Raw genomic sequence first — 17,630 nt, 5'->3', positions numbered from 1 at the left:
GGCATTGTCCTGCCTCTTGCCTGCAGGGTTCAAGGTGGGAGATGTTCTCAGAGCACATCTAATTCCACACCCAATGGCCAGAGTGGAAAGGCGAAAGGGGTGGCTTCCCTTATGACCTTTAGCCCAGTGGTTAGGAGATATTCAGCCTGGGGGAAACCTGGGTTCAATTCCCCCTTCTGCTTGATGTAGAGAAGGAATTTGAACTTGGGTCTCTTACCTCTTAAGTGAATGCCCTAACTACTGGACTAGCCCACTGTGAGTTTAATTATTTATTCCGAGTGGAACAACTTCAACAGGAAAGATTGAGAGAGACCTATAAGAGAACATCCCATAATCCAGTGATGAGGGCACTCTCCTCAAATTCAAATCCCTTCTGTACATCAGGCAGCAGCAGTCAAAAAACCAAACAGAATGTTAGGAACCATTAGGAAAGGGATAGATAATAAGACAGTAAATATCATAATGCTACTATATAAATCCATGGTACGCCCACACCTAGAATCCTGTGTGCAGTTCTGGTTACCCCATCTCCAAAAAGATATTTTAGAATTGGAAACGGTACAGAGAAGGGCAACAAAAATGATTAAGGGTATGGAACAGCTTCCGTATGAGAAGAGATTACAAAGACTGGGACTGTTCAGTTTGGAAAAGAGATGACTAAGGTGGGATATGATAGAGGTCTATAAAATCATGACTGGTGTGGAGAAAGTGAATAAGGAAGTGTTATTTACTCCTTTACATAACACAAGACCCAGGAGTCAACTAATGAAATTAATAGGCAGCAGGTTTAAAACAAGCAAAAGGAAGTACTTCTGCACATAGTGCACAGCCAACATATGGAACTCATTGCCAGAGGATGTTGTGAAGGCCAAGACTATAATTTGGTTCAAAAAAGATTTAGATAAGTTCATGGAGGTTAGGTCCATCAAAAGCTGTTAGCCAAGATCGTCAGGCTTCCTATGCTCTGACTGTCCCCAGCCTCTGATTGCCAGAAGCTGGGAATGAATGAGAGGGGATGGCTCACTCAATGATTACCCTGTTCTGTTCATTCCCTCTGAAGCATCTGGCGTTGGCCGCTGCCATAAGACAGGATACTGGGCTAGATGGACCATTGGTCTGACCCAGTAGGGCTATTCTTAGGTTTTTGGGAGGAAATTGAACACCAGTCTTAGTACCCTAACCACCAGGCTACTGGGTATAAGGTAGGTCACTGCTGCCTCCATGGCATTTCTTGCCAAAAAAAATCCAAGAACTTAGGTGCCTAACTCCTGGACAGGGTTCACAACTGAGAATCTCAAGCAGAGACAGATTCTTCCCCCAGGACTGGACTACTGGCTAGTTTAGGTGGCTCCCCACCAGTGTGCTGACTTCTGCGTATCCCATTCTTAGATACCTAAGTCTTCCATGCGTTGTATACAGGTGCCTAGGCACCAAACCTGGGGCTGCAGAGTTCACTGGGTGCCTAAAAGTTAGGCATTGCAACACGTGGTGTTGGGATGCCTAAGTTCCTTTGTGGAGCCCCATGTTGCCATTATCTGCCAGTTAGGGCATATGTCCAGTTCACTAACTGACTAATGCTATCTGCACCATGTTGTGTGCTGGTTTACAAAGGAGTAATTTGTACTGCTCCACATAGTGCCCTTGCCCAACATGTGGAATTTTATCTTGGTGAGCAGGGTTCCTGGAGCTGGAGGGCACACTGAGTAGCTTCTTTGTTCCTATAGCAGCTCTGGCCAGGGAGGAATTTAACCCGCTGCAACGGATCCTCACAGTTTTCTTCGCTACCTGAGCCCACTCCTTCAGGTTTTACAATGAGAAGGGGTGATATCTTTCATTGGTTATACTGAACATCTGTATTTTCTGCAGGAAAGACAATTACACTAAGCTACTGTAACTGATACTACACAAATATTGGACTGAAAGAATAGAAACAAAACATGCAGTAGCCATCATAGGGCTTAGTCTTTGATATTTAATGTGCTCTCTTGCAGTGATTATTTTTTCCCAATGAGTGTAGGAAAGACTATTCAGGTCAACATGACTTGAGTACAGCCAACCATCAGACCAGTCTACAACCATGAGCATATTTTCAAAACAATGAGCATTTTTTAAACTGAGAAATGGTCTTTTATTGCATGGAGTTTTGGATGTTTTTGTTTTTCATTTTAATACAAGAGGAACATGAATGTATATTTTAGCAATAGCAGAGTTGTCCTTTAATTCTTCCTCAGTTTAATCTGCCTTTGTAATATTTATAGCAACAGTTGACTTGTTCCATTAGTAAAATATGAGGACCAAATCCTATAGTCCCTCCTCAATTACTAATCAAATAAAATTCCCATTAAATTCAAGTAAAGATTGAGGAGAGAGTGCTGGATTTGGCACCAGATCTGGCACAAGTCTGCACAGACCTACAATAAATAAATCTGCCATTAATTGTCCAGTTTTATATAGTAATACTCCAAGAGGGTCTGATCCTGCATTTACAGGGGAAAATTCCCTTTTGAGTCACCGGAAGTTTTACCATATATAAAGAGGCCAGGGTTTGGCTTATTACCAGGATTTTGTAGGTTCCTACTAATAGTATTTCAGAAGAATGCAATGGTGAGGAATGAACTTAAGTTGCCAAGGGCCAGATCTGTGCAGTTGTACATAAAGCAGTGTTTAAGGGGCTACATGGCTGCACAGCGACATGAGGGAGCATCCAGACAGATTGTTTCAAGACAGACACCATTTCCCAGAGCTGCACAGTAAGCATAGATCTTGCACACTCTGCACCATTCATGAGGAAGGAGCAGGTTGCTCTTTTGGTGCCCGAGGCCCATTCTGGCTGGTGTGGTGGGGACTCGGGCCTGCCTCCCCCCGTGCCCTCTTGGACCATTTGCTGACTGTGGCGGGATGGTGAGCTTCCTGGGATTGCTACTGGACTTCTGCTGGTGCTGTACAGGAGTGGAGCATTCTTGCACTTCCTTCACTCATACAAGGGCATGTCTCAGTCTGGCCCAAGGAATTTATTGCATCACAGAAGATCCTCCTTAGTAACTGTTAATTATTAAGACCAAATAAATGATGGGACCAGCCTTTCAGAATGCTGTTCTTCATTTTCAGGGATGTTGGTTTTTCTTTTTCATAATGGCAATATACCTGTTCATTTCCATCCAGTTTAAAGTACAGGGCCGTTGATAATTTTGCAGCTCATGTTTTATTCAATCAGCAGTTTCTATACACTACAAAGGAAAGGTGTCATACTAACAGCTCTCACAGCAGAGAAGCTCAAGGACATCACTGTTCATTTTATGATTGCTAATAACTTGACCCATCTTTACATGTGTCTCTGTTTTAGTAGCAGACTGCTCAGCTTTGAAAACTTGGAGAGCCCAAAGGCTTTAATATCCATAGTTATCATCTCTAATATATAAGGTACTGGGACTTTGTAGTAAATTTCAGGAGATACAAGCAGAAAATCTTCTAGCCTTCTCCCACTACACAGAGTAGCTACAGATTGTCCTGGACATTCCAAATTTTTGTCAATGGAGATTAAGCACAGTGAAGGCATGTACTACCCCTTTAGTGGTCAGCCAGGAGTTCACAACCTGAATAGAATCAAGGTGATTGCCTGCTTTGATAAAAGAGGGAAGCTGAATGGGGTAGAGATTGGAAGTTGTGTAATTGGCAATGAGCCTCTGACCACCATCCATCTTCTCAGGCCAGCTCCCGATGACTGGTCTGATTGGATAGAGACTTTTAAGTTTTGGAGTTCTGAATGTGGTCCCTGCGGTAAGGACTTTTGAGCTGCCATTCCAGTGCTCCTTTCATGGGGCTTCATTAAAGGGAAACCAGAATTTGTGTATTTGGTGTATTTGGCTTCTCCTTGCCCTGATCTGAACAAGCATACTTGATGGCACCCAGCTGGGGTAAAGCAAGGTGAGGTTTCAGAGTAGCAGTCATGTTAGTATGTATCCGCAAAAAGAACAGGAGTACTTTTGGCCCCTTAGAGACTAACAAATTTATTTGAACATAAGCTTTCGTGAGGTGTAACCCCAGTGCCACCCCTGGCCTTGAGAGGGTTTATAGAGGTGGCCCATCTCCTTTAGTCACCTAAATATCTTTGAGGATCTGCGTCAAAATGACTTGCTGAAGATTGTCAGCAGGCCATTACCCCATCTGGGAAGAGAATTCAGCTTTCCTGAGTGCCAGACAGATGCACTATCAACTAGACCATTCTGCCTCCCTAGTGAGGAGGAGTCCTTGTGGCACTTTAGAGACTAACAAATTTATTTGGGCATAAGCTTTCATGGGCTATAATCCACTTCATCAGCTGCATGGAGTGAAAAATACAGAGGCAGGTATAAATATACAGCACATCAAAAGATGGGAGTTGCCTTACCAAGTGGGGAGTCAGTGCTAATGAGGCCAAGTAAATCAGGGTGGATGGGGCCCACTCCCAACAGTTGACAAGAAGGGGTGAATATCAACAGAGGGAAAATTTACTTTTTGTAGTGACCCAGCCACTCCCAACAAATCTTGCTCAAAATCGTTTCAAACACATGTCAAACATCACTAAATGAGGAAGGCTCCTGTGGAAAAAATAGTATGTGATCATGTAATTAAAGACTGTCATCATGCATACGCACAAGGGGGCTGAATTAAACTTGCACAAGCTACCTTCATTCTAATATTTTCTAATTGTTGAGCACTTGACTTTGCAACCTTATTGCTCTTTTAATGCAAGTATATATATATAGTTATATATAACCTCCCCCCCCCCAAAAAAATTAGTATAGTCTTGACAGTTCTAATAACGCTTCATGCTAGAGGTTCATTCATAGAACTATCATAATAGAAGAACTTTCCCTGGTTTTTTGTTAGTGCTCATAACGTTCTCCCTGTCTGAATCCCTGGCCACGGTTCCATGGCTTGTTTTTACAGTTGAGCCCCAATCATGATAGACACCTAGATCTCTCAGGTGCAACCAATGAGAGGGGCAACAATCAGCTTCCTTAGGGAACTGAAAGTTACTTCACATAAGTCTGGTAAAAATAATTGAACAAGCAATCTAAAGCTAACAATCTTTGTGCCTTATCAATCCCCTAAACCATTTATTTTCTCTTCTAACTTTCCCCCACCTTCAGCCCTTTTGTATTAAGTAATTTCCCCTATGCTGCTTTTTCCAAACTGCACCTGCTGTGATGTATATATGTATAGCTACATGTGTATAACATAAAAATAAAGTAAATGAATGCTAGAAGCAGTAGTTGTATGAGTACTTGGTTTAAGAGTAGCTTGCTGCTTTTCATATGTAAATTTGGTGGTTTAGCACCCTCTGTTGGAAGAAGATGGTACTGTATATATTTTAATTTTAGATACTGCAACAAATGCATGACAAGTGATGGAGCAATATCTAGGAAAAGTCCGTGGCTCAGATTGCAGATAACTGAACCGTTTGATGCTAGGTATATTAAAACAAAAGACGTTTTTCTTCTCACTTTTGTCTTTTTACTGTAGGTTTTTTTACCTTCTTGGTCTAAGCCAGCCAAGAACTTGCTCTGTTTCCAAAAAACTGAAGTTGATCTCATAAAAGATTGCATTTTCTACTCTTTAGGCTTTGCACACTTTTTGTGATGTGTTGAGCATTCTCAACCCACCTTGACTTGTGGGTGGAGCCAGAAAATTTCTTACACATCTTAGTGACATAAATCTGGGTGCAAAATGGAACTCTCAGGTTTCAAAAAGCTGGCTGTGGGTTGAAGGTGGATTTTTTTACCTGCCCAACTCATCAACACTTCACTTGTATAAGAAGTCAGTTACTCTGGCTCTGTGCAGATATAGTTAATGTCATCACCTCTTCGCAGCAGTGGTATTACAGTAAAAGCTTTGTTATCCGGCATGATGGCGGAATGGGGGGTGCTGGTGAGTCAAAAATTCCGGTTAACTAAGAGGGAGGGAGTATGGGTGTGGGATGGGGCTCAGGGCAGGGGGTTGGGGTGCAGGAGGGGTTTTCAGATGCTGGATCCTGGTGGTGCTTACCTCGGGCAGCTCCCCAAAAGCAGCAAGAGGTCCCTGCTGCTCCTAGGCAGAGGCGCAGCCAGGCGTCTCTTCACGCTGCCTCCGCCCACAGGCACTGCCCCCACAGCTTCCATTGGCCATGGTTCCTGGCCAATGGGAGCTGCAGAACCAGTGCTCGGGACGGGGCAAGGCGGGGCGGGGGCAGCACACGGAGTCCCCATGACCGTTCCTCTGCCTAGGAGCAGCAGGGACATGTCAGTGCTTCTGGGGAGCCATGCGCAGCCAGGTAGGGAGCCTGCCGGCTCTGCGCCAACTGGACTTTTAATGGATATCAGAAATGCCATTTTCTAGAGCTTTCTGGTTGGTAAAGTGCCAGATAACACAGCTTTTACTGTATTCATTATTATGGTAGCACACAGAGGCCCCAGTTAGGATCAGGGTCTTTTTGTGTTAGGTTCTGTACAAAACATACAGTGAAGGAAAGTTCCAAAGAGCTTACAGGCTAAAAGATAATATTTAAAAGATAAGTGTAGCACACAATGAAAGAGGAATGGAATGGAAGCATGGGAGGGAAAGCGTCTGAAGTCTATTTCTTAGGTAAAAAGTGATATAGTAGTATCAGTCAAAGACAGGGGAAGGAAACAAAAGAATAGACAAAAGGAAATATAAGTACTGCTATACTGAATTAGACCAACGGCTCATCTCCTGGTATCCTGTCTCTGACAGTGGCCAGTACCAAGGTGTGTGTGTACAGAACAGGGCAGTTGGAGTGATCCACCCCATCTTTCCCTCCCAGGTTCTGCAGTGAGATGTTTAGGGTTGCTCAGAGCATGGGATTGCATCCCTGACCTTCTTGGCAAATAGCCATTGATGCATCTATTCTCCATAAATTTCTCTAGTTCTTTTTTTAACCTGATTATACTTTTGGTCATCACAACATCCCATGGCAGTAAGTTCCACAGGTTAATTATGTGTTGTGTGAAAAAGTACTTCCTCTTGTTTGTATTAATCCTGTTGCCTATTAATTTCATTGGGTGACCCATGGTTTGTGTATTGTGGGAAAGGGTAAATAACACTTGTCTATTCACTTTTTCCATACCATTCATGATTTTATAGACCTCTATCATAAGCCCTTAGCTGTCTCTTTTCTAAGATGAACGGCCCTAATCCTTTTAGCCTCTACTTGTGTGTAAGCCATTCCAAATGGATTAATGGGACCAAATCAGGGGGCTCGGATAATCGCCATCCAAGATAATTAAAGAAACTGTCACATGAAATTGCAAGCCTAATAGCAAGGATTTTTAATGAATCCATTAACTCGGGAGTTGTACCCTATGACTGGAAAATTGCTAATATAGAATCTGTTTTTAAGTAAGGAAGAAAAGGTGATCTGGGAAACCAAAGGCCCATTCGTTTGACCTCAATTGTATGCAAGGTCTTGGAACAAATTCTGAAAAAGAAAGTAAAGGACACAGAGGTTACATGATAATTGGGATAAACTACAACATGGCTTTTTCTAAAGGTAGATTGTGCCAGATCAACCTGATCTCTGTCTTTGAGATGATAACTGATACTTTTAGACCAAGGAAATGCAGTAGAGCTAATCTATCTGGATTTCAGTAAGGCATTTGATACTGTTCCACATGGGAAATTATTAGTTAAATTGGAGAAGATGGCAATTAATATGAGAATTGAAAGGTGAATAGAGAACTGGTTAAAGCGGAGACTACACTGGGTCATACTGAATGGTGAAGTGTCAGGCTGGAGGGAGGTTACTAGTGGAGTTCCTCAGGGATCGGTCTTGGCACCAATCTTATTTAACATTTTTATTAATGACCTTGGCACAAAAAGTAGGCATATGCTAATAAAATTTGCAGATGGCACAAAGTTGGGAGGAATTGCCATTACAGATGCTCCCCGAGTTGTGCAAGACCCAACTTACGCAAATCCGCACTTACGGAAAAAGTTCCGTAAGCTAGAAATAGGAGGTTGTTTTTTGTTTGTTTGTTTTGCGTAATGGTCAGAGATATGTTTCCTACTTATGCAAAATTTGAGTTATGTAAGGTGTTCTGGAGGGGAGCGTCTGTACAGCGGCATATCATACAAAAAGATCTGGATGACCTTGAAAACTGGAGTAATAGAAATATGAGGGGTAGAGTGATCAGGTGTCCAGTTTTCGACCGGAACACCCAGTCAAAAAGGGATCCTGACCGTCTGGTTGGTGATGCCACGCAGTGGGGCTGGCAGGCTCCCTGCTAGCCTCCACACCGTGCAGCTCCTGGGAAGCAGCCGGCATGTCCCCCGTCCAACTGGCTGCCCCTCCATGTAGGAGCCAGAGGGGGGGGATATGCCGCTGCTTCTAGGAGCTGCTTCAGGTAAGTGCTACCTGGAGCCTGCACCCTTCACCCCCTCCTAGGCCCCAGCCCTGATCCCCCTCCCATCCTCCAAACCCATTGATTCCAGCACAGAGCACCCTCCTGCACCCCAAATCCCTCATCCCCAACCCCATCCCAGAGCCCGCAGCCGTAGCCCTCGCCTCCCCATGCCCCACCCCCCTGCCCTAGCCCTGATCCCCCCACAGCCCTCTGAACTCCTCAGGCCCAGTCCAGAGCACCCTCCTACACACCAAATCCCTCATTCCCAGCCCCACCCCAGAGCCTGCACCCTCAGCCGGAACCTTCACTCCCTACCATGGCCCAACCCCCTGTCCCAGCCCTGATCCCCCTCCTGCCCTCTAAACCCCTCTGTCTCAGCCTGGAGCCCCCTCCTGCACCCCAAATCCCTCATCACAGCCCCACATCAGAGCCCGCAACCCCAGCCAGAGCCCTCACCCTCCCCACACACTCCAACCCCCTGCCCTAGCCCGGATCCCCCTGCCACACCCCAGCCTCCTGAGCCAGGCCAGTGAAAATGAGCGAGTGAGGGTGGGGAGAGCAAGCAACAGAGGGAGGGGGGATGGAGTGAGCGGGGTGGGGCCTTAGAGAAGGGGTGGGGCAGGGCAAGGGGTGTTCAGCTTTGTGCAAGTAGAAAGTTGACAACCCTAGTAGGGGGGTCTTGGCTCCCTGCCCCCCCCCATTCCGACACCCCTGATTTGAAGTCTTTAAATCATCATTTGAGGGTTTCAGTAACTCAGCCAGAGGTGATGGTCTATTACAGGAGTGGGTGGGTGAGGTTCTGCAGCCTGTGATGTGCAGGAGATCAGACAAGAATGATGATCATAATGGTCCCTTCTGGCCTTAAAGTTTATGAGTCTATGAATCCCATGACTACTTAGTATCCTTAAAAGTCTGGTGAGGGACTTTGCAATTAATAGACTGCAACAGGGAAGCCTTTCCCCCTGATATTCAGACTAAATTTTCTTTTCAGTTCAGTTCATGTAGCAGTGTTACTCTCATGTTGCTTGCATTGTAGGCTGGCAGAGATGTTAACTACCAAAAGGCTTAGAACATCTGTGTTTGAGAACTGTTGATTGTTGGTAGACATTCCTGCTGCAATGGCTCACAAGCTAAGCTAATCTTTCCAGGCTTTCTTTTAAGAGCAATTACCTTTGCAGTTGCTTTACATTCCAGTTTGATGTCTGTGCACTTTATATTCTCCCCTCTAACATGGAGGGTGCTTTAAAGAAATGCAGTTCATTTTTCAAGTGGAACAGATGTTAATTACAAACTTATCCATCTGTGTGGTGCAACCTGAGGAGGCATGCTATGAACTGCTGTGGTCTTTCATTTTATTTCCTGGAACTGCATTCTTGCTGCCACAGTTACTGACTGTATATATCACTCCAAATTGTAGAACATTGTTCCAAAGAAATTGGCCCTTAAATAACACCTCCGCAGGAGGGTGTATGGATTAATTAAACTAATGTTAGTAAAGCACTTTGTGATTGTTTGAAAAACACTATACAAGTGCAAAATATTTTAATAGCCCCAGGAGTGTGCCAGTACAAACAGAAAGACAGTATGATGGTGGAAGGACAAAGTTTATATCAGTAAGGTCATGTGGCATGTATGCATCTTAAAGGTTCAGGTGGATTTTTGATATATAAATGGTAGCTGTTATTGCCTTTTTTTTTTAGCATTGGGGAAGAAGAGATGCTTAAGGAAGAATCATGAATGAAGTGTGAGGAGTGGCTAATGGGCTAGAATTGGGAATTTGAGGACTAGGACTTGGCGGAGGGGGGGAAAGTACAAAGTCATTGGTGGAAAAAGCTGAGAAAATGTGCATTAAGGCACGTGTTGGCAAGGCAAAGTAGGAGGGGTCAGATGCACCAAAATACTAGATTGGGAAGGTAGGCAGGGGTGGAGTTATGTAGGACTTGAAAAGGAAGCGTAAGAAGTTCAAACGATGTTGTGAAGTAAGAGCCAACTCCAGAGGACGGACAGGAAAGTGGTTATATGGATTGTGGAGTGGCCAGAGAGAAAAAGATTGAGAGCTAATAATCAGGACATGAAGAAGATTTAGCTGTTGTAAAAGAGAGGAAAGGATGATTTTCACCCTGAGATTGCAACAGTGGCATCTTCCTGGATAATAATTCTATCAGTGTGTATTTCAGACAGGCAAATGTTCGGTCATTTAATAATACTTTAAGTATATGCATTCATAGATTTCAACGTGATCTACAAAGGAGGGTCTTGGCATATTCTATGGTTGAAGAAAATGAGGCAAAGATGACTTGCCCAAGGTCACCTAGCAAGTCAGAGGCAGAGCCAGTACTATAACCCAGGTCTCCTAACTCCTAGGTCAGTGCTTCAGTTACTGGAACATATCACCTCCTCCCTTACCCTTGTTTATAACTACAGTTTTCTTCTAGAGTTTCTCTGCAGGGAAAGAGTTGCCTGATATTTCACTTTAGTGACAATGGTGGAAGGAGCCAAAAACCCTGGTCCTGTGGAATTTGAATTCACCTATATCCTGCTGGCACAGAAATAAAAGTGCTGCCACAGCTGAACCAAACTGACTTTGCTGTCACATTATAGAGAAGATATGGGAGGCCGGAGGGAGAGAGACAAGTGGAAAAACATTAATCAGAGATCAGATAACCTCTGTCCTTAACAAACCCTGGTATAAATTACTGCAGAAGCAAAACAGTAATGAGGCAACTGAAAGAAGCAACCCACCCTTTGTTCAGGGGTTGGCACCAACAATGGCTTTGCTGTCCGTTTGTGAAGTGGTTCTGGGGCTGTATTTGAACACCCTCAGCTGTCCCTTGTGTTCTGCAAAAACACTAATCATTCACTGATCTGTCCCTCACATTGCTCCACATTCCATTCTATGGCTATGGTTGTTTAATGCAACCCTCCACACCCCCCCAATTTTTCCTCCTTCCTTCAGTGAATCACTTTCCAGCCCTCAGCCTTAGTGTTACACAGGGACAATGTGTGAGAATTAGGGATGCATATGGATTGCAATGTATGTGAGGCATGTGTGTACATGAGTGAGAAGTGTGTGTAGATTGGTGTGTGTAAGTGAGGGGTGTGTGTGGATTGCAGTGTGTGTGTGTTACGCAAGGGGAAGGGCCGCCGGCTCCAGGCACCAGCAAAACCGCAGGTCCTTGGGGCGGCACATTTCTAGGGGCGGCATTCTGGCGCCGGCCATCATAGGTGCCAACTCTGGGGCATGGGGAAAAAGTGCCCCCGCCGCCCCAGCTCGTCTCCGCCTGCTCCCCTGAGCGCACTGCCGCTGCTCTGCTTCTCCCTCCTCCCTCCCAGGCTTGCTGCGTGCGAAACAGCTGTTTCGTGCAGCACGTCTGGGAGGGAGGAGAAGCCAAGCAGTGGGGCATTCGGGGGAGGCAGCAGTGGTGGAGCAGAGGTGAGCTGGAGCAGGGAGTGGTTCCTCTACCCACCATTACTTCCTGCACACACACCCCAGCTCACCTCCGCTCTGCCTGCTCCCCTAAATGTGCCACCGCTCCGCTTCTCCCCCCTTCCTCCCAGGCTTGCTGCACGCGAAACAGCTGTTTCGCGCAGCAAGGCTAGGAGGGAGGGAGGGAGGGAAGGAGAAGCCGAGCGGCGGGCGCTCGGGGGAGGCAGCAGTGATGGAGCGGAGGTGAGCGGGAACGGGGAGCGGTTCCTCTACCCCACGTTACTTCCTGCGCCCCACCACCCTAGCTCACCTCTGCCCCGCCTGCTCCCCTGAACGCACCACTGCTCCGCTTCTCCCCACTCCCTCGCTTGAGAGGGAGGGGGGAGAAGCAGAACAGCGGTGTACCCGGGGGAGCAGGCGGAGCGGAGGTGAGCTAGGGCGGGAGGTCGTGGTGGGCCTCCAGGAAGCAATGGGGGGGGAGGGGGAAATGCGGGGAAAATGCGGCACGCCCGGGGGAGGAGGTGGGGCTGGGGATTTGGGGAAGGGGTTCGGAAGGGGTGGAGTTGGGGGGCATGGAAAAAAAAGGGGAGAGGCCAAAAATTTTTTTGCTTGGAGCGGCAAAAATCCTAGAGCCGGCCCTGGTGAGGGGGGGATGTGGAGTGGAGTGTGTGTATATGAGGGATGAGAGTGGTTTGCCTCATGTATGTCAGGGGTGGGGGTGGATTGCAGTGGAAGTGGGAATGAGGGTGTGGGGGTGGATTGCAGTGGGAGTGAGGGGGTGGGGGTGCATTGTAGTGTGAGTAGGAGTGTGGGATGCATTGCTGTGAGACTCAGTGAGAGGTGAGGCGTGGATTACAGTGTGAGCTGTGAGGAGTGGATTGCAGTGTGAGTGAGGGTGGGGGTAGGGTTGCCAACTTTCTAATTCCAGAAAACCGAACACCCTTGCCCCGGCTCCGCCTGAGTCTCTCCTACCTCCACTCACTCCATCCCCGCTCCCTCTGTTGCTTGCTCTCCCTCACCCTCTCTCACATGCTCATTTTCACTGCAAGGCCCAAACAGGCACATTTATTGGTTTGACAGATGTATTATCTAAGTTCAGGTTTTATTTGTTATAGGATGCTAGAGCTGGCAGCAAAATAGTCAAAAACGGGAATTTTAAAAAAAATGAAATTTCACTAAGATTTTCACGATTCTTTCCCTTCCCTTCCCTTTCCATTTTTCAAAACCAGCTCCATGTTTTTTGTTCACTAAAGTTGTTGTAATTTTATGTATGGAATTAGGACTACACATGATCACAGCTGTAATGGGTCCATTAAAGGCCCACTCCCGAAGCCCAAATACAAATCCACAGAGCACAACCACAGAAATGCGCACACTTGCCCAGATACCTATATAAATAAATCTGTAGAAACTGACTCCCACACCTACATGCAGATACACACGTATATTCATGTGTACACATCTAGCATGCACTAACACACATACTTCCACATTATTTATTATTACAATTGTTGTTTAGTGCCTAGAGACCCCAACTAAAATCAGGGCTCCAGGGTGCTGGACATACACATAAAAAGAGAGAGTCTGTAACAAAGAGTTGATAATGTAGTCACACAAAGGTGGGGAGAAATGTATGATACATTGGCTCTTCGGCAATTACTAGTCAACAACATTCACTTTTTAAAAAATAATACATTTCCTTTAGAGTTCCCTTCTCTTTTAAAAACTTGTTATGAAATGAATATACACATATTTTATGTCATTGTTTTTTTTGTGCGCAAGCCAGCAAAAGGAATAAAAGTCAAAGAGTTAGGCTGCAAATTTTATTCACACAGGTATACACACATGTGGCAATGCACGCACCTCCCTACACAAAGACACAGTTTCTTACACACATACAATGTATGCATGCACATACTTGCCTACACAGAGACACTTTTTCATACGCTTTTCCAGGGGCTGCCTAAATCACCCACCCAGGAAGGCAGGAGGGTGGGCTGGAGGGGAAAAGATGGGTGGGGTGGGGTGGAGGAAAGAGGATGGGGAGGGAAAGAGGCCCAGGATGAGAGCAGGGTGGAGATGAGGGGGGGCAGTGAAGGAGAGAGGAGGTGGTGTGGGGGTATGTGGGGTGGATGAGGATGCAGCGGGAGGCAGAAGGCTACAGGTGCATGAGGATGTGGGGGGCACAGGGGCGTGTAGGGACATAATGGGAGAGCAGCAGTGTATGGAGGTGAATGAGGTGCAGGGGTGAGAGACATGGGGGTGGCGGCTCTGGGAGGTGGAGAGGGTGGGTGGGAGAGTGCTGTAAAGAGTAAAGAGCTGGGATGGGTAGGTGTGGGGGGCAGGATGGGATGGGACAGGGGAGGGATGCAATGACGGGAGGATTGGGGTGCAGGGGGTTGGGATGGGGAGGGATGTAATGAGGGGGATGGGGGTGCAGCCCCATTCCCAGCACTCGGAGATGGGGATAAACATACGTCCAACTCCTGGGTGCCAGCGAGGGGACGACAGACTGCGGTTCGCAGCAGGGCACATGCTGCAGCTCAAGCCCAGCCACACGAGAAGTGTGAGGAGAAGAGGGCTGGGAACCAGCGGGAGAGGGGCGCGCCACCCGACCCCTCAACAGCCACCTGCTGAGCACTCGCAAGTGGCGCTAGTTCCTACCCTGCCCTGACCCAGCCAATGGGAGCAGCGCCTGCGGGTGGGGCAGCACGAGGACCCCCCAGCAGCCCCTAAGGCTAGGAGCCGGACATGCTGGCTGCTTCCTGACCCGGGAGCTGCACGGGACTAGCAGGGAGCCTATCCAGGGGCTGCAGGTTTGTATAATTTTTGATGGTGCCCAGAACAGATCCAAGTCCTGCCCTCCCCCACACCTGCCTAAGGCTATGGAAGGGATTTGGGGTATGGGAGGGGAGCAGGCTCTGGGAGGGAGTTTGGATGCAGTGTGCAGGCTCTGCGCTGGGGCAGGAGTGTGGGAAAGGGTGAGGGGTTCAGCGCTTACCTCAGGCAGCTCTCGAAAGCAACCTGCACAACCCTCTGGCAGCGGCTCTTAGATGTGGGGGGTCAGGGAGTCTCCATGCACTGCTGCCCGTACACACCATCCCCGCAGCTATTGGCCGTAGTTCCTGGCCAACAGGAGCTGCAGAGTCGTCGCTTGGGGTGGGAGCAGTGTGTGGAGACACACACCCCTCTCTCTAGGGCAGTAGGGCCGTTCCAGATGTTTCCAGGAGCGGCACAGTGCGAGGCTGGCCAGGAAGCCCCCTTAGGCCTGCTGCACTGCTGGTGATGGCAGCGGCAGCTGGGGGCCCCCGGGCCCTTTTAAATTGCTCAGAGGTGGCAGGTGGGGCCAGGAAATGCTCCAGGGGAGGTACGCGGGGGTGGCGGGCGGGGCAGGGGGAGAGACCCAGCCCTGAACATTGGTGGAGTCGAGCCCTCAGGCCCTGAATATTGCTGGAGCACAGGCACCACGGGCCCATATAACTCGCCACCCCTAAGCCTGCCAGCCCTGCTGTGGCACCGCAAACCAAACATTCAATGGCCCAGTCAGCGGTGCTGTCAGGATTCCTTTTTGACTGGGTGTTCCGGTCCAATAACGGACACCTGGTCACCATTGCAGTGTGAGTATGAGGGGTGGGGAGCACTGCAGTGTGAGTGAGGGGCAGGGTGCATTGCAGTGTGAGTGTGAGAGGTGGGGAGGGGTGCATTGCAGTGTAAGTGTGAATGAGGGGTGGGGTGCATCGCAGTGTGAGTGAGGGGCAGGGTGCATTGCAGTATGAGTGTGAGGAGTGGGGTGCAGTGCAGATGTGAGAGATGGGGAGGGGTGCATTTCAGTGTGAGAGTGAGTGAGGGGTGGGGGTGCATTGTAGTGTGAATGTGAGGGGTTGGGTGCATTGCATTACCAGAAGGGTGATGGCGGGGTCGCTGTGGGGTATGACTGTGCAGGGCTGGGGCAGCGCTTAGTGCAGCACTGATGCTAGGCACACTGCGAGGGGAAGGCTGAGCCAGAGCAAGAAGCCAGCGCTAGGACACCAGAGACACAACAAGAAGGAAAAAGAAGAAGGTCAGGGAAAGTGTGGGACCCTTACTGAATGGGTGACAGATGATGTGGAAAAAGCTGAAGTACTCAATGCTTTTTTTGCCTCAGTCTTCACGGACAAGGTCAACTCCCAGACTGCTGCACTGGGCAACAGTATGGGGAGGAGGTGGGCAGCCCTCAGTGGTGAAAGAACAGGTTATGGACTATTTAGAAAAGCTGGACATGCACAAGTCCATGGGTGTGGCTCTAATGCATCCAAGGCTGCTGAGGGAGTTGGGTGATGTGATTGCAGAGCCATTGGCCATTATCTTTGAAAATTCGTGGTGATCTGGGGAAGTCCCAGACGATTGGAAAAAGGCAAATATATTGCCCATATTTAAAAAAAGGGAAGAAAGAGAACCTGGGGAACTACAGACCAGTCAGCCTCACTTCAGTCCCCAGTAAAATCATGGACCAGGTCCTCAAGGAATCCATGTTGAAGCACTTGGAGGAGAGGAAGGTGATCAGGAACAGTCAACATGGATTCACCAAGGGCAAGTCATGCCTGACCAACCTGATTGCCTTCTATGATGAGATAACTGGCTCTGTGGATATGGGGACTTTAGCAAAGCTTTTGATACGGTCTCCCAAAGTATTCTTGCCAGCAAGATAAAGAAGTATGGATTATAAGGTGGATAGAAAGCTGGCTAGATTGTCAGGCTCAACAGGTAGTGATCAACGGCTCGATGTTTAGTTGGCAGCTGGTATCAAGCGGAGTGCCCCAGGGGTCGGTCCTTGGGCCGGTTTTGTTCAACATCTTTATTAATGATCTGGATGATTGGATTCATTGCACCCTCAGTAAATTTGCAGATGACACTAAGCTGGGGGGAGAGGTAGATAGGCTGGAGGGTAGGGATAGGGTCCAGAGTGACCTAGACAAATTGGAGGATTGGGCCAAGAGCAATCTGATGCAGTTCAACAAGGACAAGTGCAGAGTCCTGCACTTAGGAAGGAAGAATCCCATGCACTGCTACAGACTAGGGATCGACTGGCTAAGCAGCAGTTCTGCAGAAAAGGACCTGGGGATTGCAGTGGATGAAAAACTGGATATGAGACAGCAGTGTGCCCTCATTGCTAAGAAGGCCAATGGCATATCGGGCTGTATTAGTAGGAGCACTGCCAGCAGATCAAGAGAAGTGGGTCCTTCAGTGCAGCGGAAGACTCGGAGTGAGTGAAGGACCCGCCACTGAAGTGCTGCCGATGCCTCGGAGCGCCGCCCAGTGAGTACAAGCGCCGCAAGCGGCGGAGAAAAAAAAAGTGGCGATCAGCAGCACTTAGGCTGCTCTACTGCCGCGGCTTCATTCTTCGGCTGCATTCGGTGGCGGGTCCTCCCCGCCGAGAGGGACCCACCGCTGAATGGCCACCAAATACCCGACCCTACCCCAGGCTCTCTGAATCCTCTGGGCGGCCCTGCTGGGGCACATGACTTACGAGAAGAGGCTGAGGGAATTGGGGTTATTTAGTCTGCAGAAGAGAAGAGTGGGGGAGGGGGGGATTTGATAGCAGCCTTCAACTACCCTAAGGGGGGTTCCAAAGAGGATGGATCTAGACTGTTCTCAGTGGTGGCAGATGACAGAACAAAGAATAACGGTCTCATGTTGCAGTGGGGGAGGTTTAGGTTGGATAGTAGGAAAAACTTTTTCACTAGGAGGGTGGTGAAGCACTGGAATGGGTTACCTAGGGAGGTGGTGGAATCTCCTTCCTTAGAGGTTTAAGGTCAGGCTTGACAAAGCCCTGGCTGGGATGA

Source organism: Mauremys mutica, chromosome 2 (genome assembly GCF_020497125.1).
Source record: "Mauremys mutica isolate MM-2020 ecotype Southern chromosome 2, ASM2049712v1, whole genome shotgun sequence".
Classification (NCBI taxonomy): Eukaryota; Metazoa; Chordata; order Testudines; family Geoemydidae; genus Mauremys; species Mauremys mutica.
Note: the sequence above shows the minus strand (reverse complement) of the source record.